Source organism: Tupaia chinensis, unplaced genomic scaffold, assembly GCF_000334495.1.
Source record: "Tupaia chinensis unplaced genomic scaffold, TupChi_1.0 Scaffold000165_2, whole genome shotgun sequence".
In the NCBI taxonomy this organism is placed as follows: domain Eukaryota; kingdom Metazoa; phylum Chordata; class Mammalia; order Scandentia; family Tupaiidae; genus Tupaia; species Tupaia belangeri.
Window position 1 is genome coordinate 3,856,888 of NW_006159640.1, and position 7,729 is coordinate 3,864,616.

Sequence of the window (7,729 nt, forward strand, 5' to 3'; positions counted from 1 at the left end):
CCCCCATGCCCCCTGCTGGTCCCAGAATAGTATTTTTTAAAAAAGGTTGTGGTTTTTTTTTTTTTTTTTTTCTGTTGGGTACGTGTACTCTCTAGAGAGAAAGAGACAGAAACAAAGTGACCAATCAACCCCCAACCCCAGGTGATGGCCAAGCTGCAACTCCTTTTCCTCCATTCTTCTTGGGATTTGGGGCATGCACCATGTGCCTGGTGTGATTTTCAAGCAGCCAGGTGTGAGACTCAAACCATGAATGTCAGCCATGTGGGATCCAGCTGCCTTAACCTCCATGCCTCCTGCTGGGGCCCTATAATAGTACTTTTAATGTTATCATTTTAAGCTAGTATTTGCCATTTTAATATTTTTAATGCTTTTGTTTGCTTGACTCAAGATCTTGAATTTTTTGGAAAGTGGCAAAAGTGATAGACAAACCTGTAGACAGGCCATGTTAGTTGAAAACAGAAGATGGTAAGCATATGAAACGTAAAGCTTCCTCCACAGTCAGTAGAGATCACCTTTTGAATAATTCATATCACATGCCAAGGGAGAGAGAAGTAGGATTCTTGGAATTGAAGTGTCACAGGGTGCCTAAAAAAGTCGTCCCAAAGAGGCTGCTTTTCTAGACTATTGAAGTTAAAGGGGAGAAGGCAGGCCTCTCAGTCTAGATAGCAAGGGAGGAGACAGATTTTTGTGGACCTAGTTTTGTTAGACCCATAAAGAAGCCATGGATGATAAAGCTAAAAGACACTGTTTATTTTTTGGTTGCTATTTTCCTTTCTGGTCAGAGTCTGTTCTTAAAAAATTCCTTTTGTCGACGGAAATAACTAAACTCTGTACAAATATTTTAAAAGGTTTCTTCATAGCAAGATTATGAGTGGCCATGACCTGCAAACACAATCTCTAGTATCCCTGAGAAAGTGTTCTGGGGACTTACATAGAGCAGCTCTCTTATTCAGTTCTGAGAGCAGGAGATACAAATGTAACTAAATTCACACACAGAGTTTTTCTGTTGGTTTGGCCCCAAAAGGTGAAATATCTAGAAGTGGGAGTTTATAGGCTACAGCTGAGTTTAGAAATTCTTAGATTAGTAATTGGTTAAAATGCAAGTCTTGGTCTCAGAAAGACTCAGAATTCCAAGAAAAGAATTTCTGAGTTTAACTTTAACAGAGATAAGAAGGCTTTGCTCTATTTTCACATGATGCTGTGTTAGGGGCAGGATGTAGGGAGGATCTCACAATCACTGGACCAAACAGGTCTGGTTTAGCAAGACTGACTGTTTATTAACTGGCATGACTCTTCCCAGGTCTCTTAAGAAAAAAAGTATTCAATTTCAGTCCTCACTTTTAAATAGACTTTATTTTATTTTTACAGTTTGCTATAGGATGTGTGCACTTGCCCCAGAGAGACAGAGACAGAGAGACAGAGGATACATGAGAAAGCAACCCCCAGGGGGAATGTCCACATCACAGTCTCTTTTTCCTCCATTGTTCTCTCAGGATGTGGGGCACACACACACACATGCCTGATGTGTTTTCCAAGTGGCTTGGTCCAGGACTTGAATTGTGCAGTTGGCCAGGTGAGATCTAGCTGCCTTAACCACCATGCTGCTGGCTGGCCCAGATTATGTTTTTAAGGCAGTTTTAGGTTCACAGCAAAACTGAGCAAAAAATACAGTTTCCATATATTCCCTGTCCCCTCCCCCACAATCTCTCTCACTATCAACATCCCATACCAGAGTAGTGCATTTGTGACAATCAACCATCATTATGACTCAAGGTCCATAGTTTGTTACAGTTGACTCTTGTGTTACACATTTTATGGGTTTATGGCTTTGAACTTTTGTTGTTGTTGTTTTGTTTTTAGTTTTTGCTATAGGGTGCCTGGACTCGCTAGAGAGAGGCAGACAGAGAGAGCATGTGTATGCCAGAGAGGAATTGAGAAATCACCCTCACTGGGGGATGGTCATGCCACAATCCCTTCTCCTCCAGTCTTCTCTCAGGATTTTGAGCATTCATGCACATGCACATGTGCCTGACATGATTTTCAAGCTGCCAGATCCAGGACTCGAACTGCATATCTGGTCATGTGGGATCCAGCACTTAACCTCCATGCCACCTGCTGGCCGTGGACAGTTTTTTTAATGCTTTGAAATTATTTTTAAAATTTATTTTAAAATTTTTCTTGACATATAATAGTTGTACATATTTATGGGGTACAGTGTGGTTTTTCAATGCTTGTATACAATATGTAATGATAAATCAGGGCAATAAACATATCTACTATCTTAAACATTTGTCATTATTTTGTGCTGTGAACATTTGAAATCTTTTCTTCTATTTTGAAATATGCATCAAATTGTCACCAATTATAGTTACTTTACTGTGCTATTGTACTCTAGAACTCATTCCACTTACCTACTTGTGTTCCTGTATCTGTTAACCAAGTTCTCCCTGTTGTCCCTTTCCTTCCCAGCTTCTCATATCCCCCCATTTCACTCTCCAATCACTTCTATCCAATCAACTCTTAGCTTCTGCTAATGAGTGAAAACATACAGTATTTGTCTTTCAGTGCCTGGATTATTTCATTTAGCATTATTTCCTCCATGTTCATCCATGGTGCCTCATAGGACCAAATTTCGTTCTTTTTTTTTAAAAATTGCTATAGGGCACATGCACTCGTTGGAGGGGGGTGGGGGAGGAGAGAGAGAGAGAGAGAAACCCCCAGAGGGGATGATCATGCCACAATCCCTTCTCCTCCATTCTCCTCTGGGGATTTTGGGCACACACGCACATGCACCCAGGCTGTTTTCAAGTCTCTGGGTCCAGGAGTCCAACTGTGCCATCAGCTATGTGGGATCCAGTGCCTTAATCACCACAACACTTGCTGGCCCAATTCCAAAGCATTTTTGCCCTGGCCAGTCTTGTCACCTGAATAGGAAACCTCTGTACTCCTTAGTTGTCACCCCAATTCCCCCTTAGCCCTTGGCAATTGTTAATCTACTTTCTATCTCTGTAGATTTCCTTATACTGGAAATTTAATTTTCTAGAATAGCCTATTATACATCTAGGTACATGTTATGGCCTATTGTCACTTACTTCATATATGTGGTTAATCGTTACCTGAAACATTGTTATAAAGTGCATGACTATAAATAGAATTAAACAATATGTGACCTTCTGTGGTTGGCCTCTTTCACTTAGCATACTATTTTCAAGGTTCATTCATTTTATTGTAGGTATCATTACTGCATTCCTTTTTTAAAATAGATTTTTGCTATATGCACTCACTGGAGAGACAGAGAGACAGAAAGCAAGAAATCACCTCCCAGGGGAGATGGCCATGCTGCAATCCCTTCTCCTCTATTCTCCTCTTGGGATTTTGGGCATGCATGCACACATGCCTGGCGTGAGTTTCAGGCCACCAGGTCTGGAACTCAAACTTCAGTCAACCATGTGGGAGTCCAGCATCTTAACCACTATGCTACCTGATGGCCCCATTTATTTATTTATTTATTTATTTTAGGTTTTTACCATAGGGACATGCACTCGCAGGAAAGGAGAGAGATAGAGAGAGGCAGAGAGAGGGAAAGTGAGAAATCCCCCCCACACACACACTGCAATTCCTTCTCCTCCATTCTCCTCTTGGGATTTTGGGCACACATGTACACGTGCCTAGCATGATTCAAGCCATCAGATCTGGTACTCGAACCAGGGTTGGCCATTTGGAAATCCAGCCACCTTAACCACTATGTCACCTGCTGACCCTAGTACTTCATTGCTTTATATGACTAATAACATGGTTACACTTCCTTTTTTTTTAATCCATTTATCCATTCTTTGATAGACATTTAGATTATTTTAACCTTTTGACTATTGTAAATAGTGCTATGAACAGTTGTGTGCAAGTTTTTGTTTCAACACCTGCTTTCACTTCTGGGTGTATACCTAGGATTGAAATTGCTGGGTCATATGGTAATTCTATGATTAATTAGTTGAGAAACCATCAATCATCAATGTGTTTTACACAGAAGTTGTACCATTGTACAGTTCTACCAGCAAGTGTGAGCATTCTAATTTCTCCACATCCTTGCCAGCACTTGTTATTGTCTATCTTTTCATCATAGCCATCCTAGTGGGTATGACATGGTATCACACTGTAGCTTCTATTTTCATTTTCTTGATGGGAGTGATGTTGATTATTTTTTCTTGTGCTCATTGCCACTGTATATCTTTCTTGGAGAACTGTCTATTCAGATCCGTTGGCTAATTTTGTATTGCCTCTCTTTATTTCTGATAACTTTGCTTGCTCTGAAGTCTGCTTTGTGTGCCATTACTATAGCTACTCATGCTATCTTCTGTCTAGTGTTAGCATAGTATATCTTTTTCCCTTTACTTCTTTTTAATATGTGTCTTTATATTTAAAGTGGGTTTCCTGGGGCCCGCAGGTGGTCTAGTGGTTGGGGTGCTGGACTGTGGTTTGAGTCCCCAACCTGGCAGCTTTTTCTTCCTCACTTTCTCTTTCTGTACCCTTTTCTGGTGAGCATGTGTACTCTATAGCAAATTTTAAATAATAATAATAAATTAATTAAATAAATAATTTTAAAAATAAAAATATAAAGTGGGTGTCCTATAGACAAATAGAATTAGATCTTCTTTTCTGATACACTCTGACAATCTCAGTCATTTCACTAGTTTATTTAGATCATTGGCATTTTTAGAGGTTTTTGCCTTAGAGCACATTTATTCACCAGAGAGAGAGAGAGAGGGAGAGAGGCAGGCAGACACGGTAATAAGGAAAGTGAGAAATCACTCCCCAGGGGACTGGCCATGCTGTAATCCCTTCTCCATTCTCCTCCAGGGGTAAAAAAATGGTTTTCAAGCCACCAGGTCTGGGACTCAAACTACAGTCTGCCATGTGGGAGTCCAGCAATGTAACCACTACTCCATTTGCTGGTCCCATAGACCATTAGCATTTAAAGTGATTGTTGATATAGTTGGATCAATATCTATCATATTTTTTACTGCTTTCTATTTGTTGCCCTTGTTCTTTCTTACTACTTTTGCTTTCCACTGTGTTTTTGCTTTTTGTAGTCTTAATTGAGCATTTTATATTATTTCATTTTCTCTCCTTTCTTAGCATATTAGTTATACTTATTTTTTCACTTAAAATATTATATTTTGATTGTACTTACTGAAAGAGAGAGAGACAGGTACTCTTTTTTTGTTGTTGTTGGAGAGGTTTGTTTTTTTTTTTGCTATAGGGCGTGTGTGCTCGCCAGAAAGACAGAGAGAGACAGAGAGACAGAAAGCGAGAAATCATCCCCCAGGGGGGATGGCCACGCCACAATCCCTTCTCCTCCATTCTCCTCTTGAGATCTTGGACATGCACACACATGCGCCCGGCGTAAGTTTAAGCCACCGGGTCCGGGACTCAAACTGTAGTCGACTACATGGGAGTTCAGCGACATAGTCATTACGCTAACTGCTGGTCCCGAGAGACGGGTACTTTTGACAGGGTTTCACCACCCTATAATCTCCTCCCAGCCCTCCAATCAGCCAATGTCACTGGTATACCCGTGGGGATGCCTGGCATGTTCAAGTGCATTCAGGTCAACCTGTGATCCAGATCTGGGGCCTCCCATATGACTCCCAGTATTGTAGAATGTAATCCTACCACCTGTGCCATCATGGCTGAGCCTTTTCTCACCTTTTTTAGTAGCTATACTAGAGTTTGTAATATCTATTTAAACTAATTCAAGTCTGTTTTCAGGGTCCGTATGGTGGTACAGTGGTGAAGCATCCAGAGACTTTATTTAGTATGCTAGGCATGCACATGCCCATGATCTGGGACTGGTTGAAGCTGGGGGTGGATTGTGGCATCATAAACCTGTGGGGGTGCTGCATCTCTGTCTGTATGTCTCTTTATCTCTCTTACTCATGAAAAAAATTTAAAAAACAATTCAAGTCCTCTTTCAAATAGTGTTTTACTGCTTCACAGGTAGTAGCATGGTAGTACCATGTACCTTATTATAATAAAATATTTTTGGGCCCAGCCTCTGTGATGTAGTCAGTAGTACTAGATTGTGTGTGGAGCTGGAAGCCATATGCTAACTACAGTTTGAGTCCTCAGCCCAATGGACCTGAAAACACACCAGGAGTGTGCAAATGCCTAGGATCCTGGTGGGCTGGGAGAACTGGAGGAAGGGGATCATGGAGTGACTGAGCCTTCTTTATCTCTCTTTCACTCATGCATGCACTCACTCTATCATGAATAAAACAAACAAAACCAGAATATTCCTAATTCCTCCCTCTTTTCTTTTATAGTATTGCTTTTATTCATTTCACTTATACATAAACATAAATAAACATATATAAATGTAAGTATACATAATATGGTTGCTAGTATTATTTTGAACAAACTATTATTTGTTAGATCAATAAAGAGTAAGAAAAATAGGGTCAACTCTGTGGCTTAGTAGTTGAGGGAGCCAGATCCCACATAGCCAACTGTGTGATTCAAATCCTGGCCCCAACTGCTTGAACAACATTTCTTATATGTGTACCCCAAATTCCAACATGATGGAGAAATGGAGGAGAACAGATTGCAGTGTTACCACATCCCATTATGGGGTGCTTTCTCCTTCTCCCTCTACCTCTCTTTGTCTCGCTCTGGCAAGCACACACACCCTCTGGCAAATTAAAAAGAAAAAGATTAAGAAAAATAAAAATGTTTGTCTTTACTTATTAATTTTACAATGCTCTTTTCCTTATGAAGACCTGATTTTCTGACCTATGTCATTTTCTTTCTTCTTTGAAGAACATTTACAGTTTCTCTCAAGGCAAGTGCTGGCAACAAATTCCCTCAATTTGTGCTTGAGAATTTATATATTTCTCTTTCACTTTTTTTTTTTTTTTGCTATAGGGTGTGTAGACTTGCAAGAGAGACAGAGACAGAAAGGGAAAGTGAGAAAGCACCTTCCAGGAAGATGGCCATGCCATAGTCCCTTCTCCATTGTCCTTTTGGGATTTTGGGCATGATGCACATACACCTGGTATGATTTCTCAAGCCACTGGGTCTGGGACTTGAACCACACAGTCATCCATGTGAGATTCAGTGCCTTCACCACCACACTGCTTCCTGGTGTTTATTATTTTTTTTAAAATAAGTTCTTTCCATGAGTCAGAGAGACAAAGCCATAAATATGTATGTGTGTGTGTGTGTGTGTGTGTATGTGTGCATACAGAGAGAGAGAGAGAGTACCCTCAAAAGGGTTCTGACACCGTGATCTACCCCTAGTTTCAACCAGACCCAGTTCATGGGCAAACACATGCTTGTCACACTCGAGTCCTCTGAACCTGAACCAGGAACCTTCTCATGTGGGATTGCCTCACTGAATGTCATGTCCTACCATTGAGCCACCATTTAGCCCTAATTTTTCTTTCTTTTTTTTTTTAGAGAGAGATATTTGCTATAGGGTGCATGGGCTCACCATAGAGACAGAAAGTGAGAAATCACCCCACAGGGAGATGGCCATGCTGCAATCCCTTCTCTATTTTTCTCTTAGGATTTTGGGCACACACGCACATGTGCCTAGTGTGTTTCGAGCCTTTGTGTCCAGGACTTTAACCGCGCTCAACTACATAGGAGTCCAGCAATGTAACCATTATACCATCTGCTGGTCCCCATCCTAATTTCTTTTATACTTTTGAAGAATAAGTTAGCAGGGTACAAA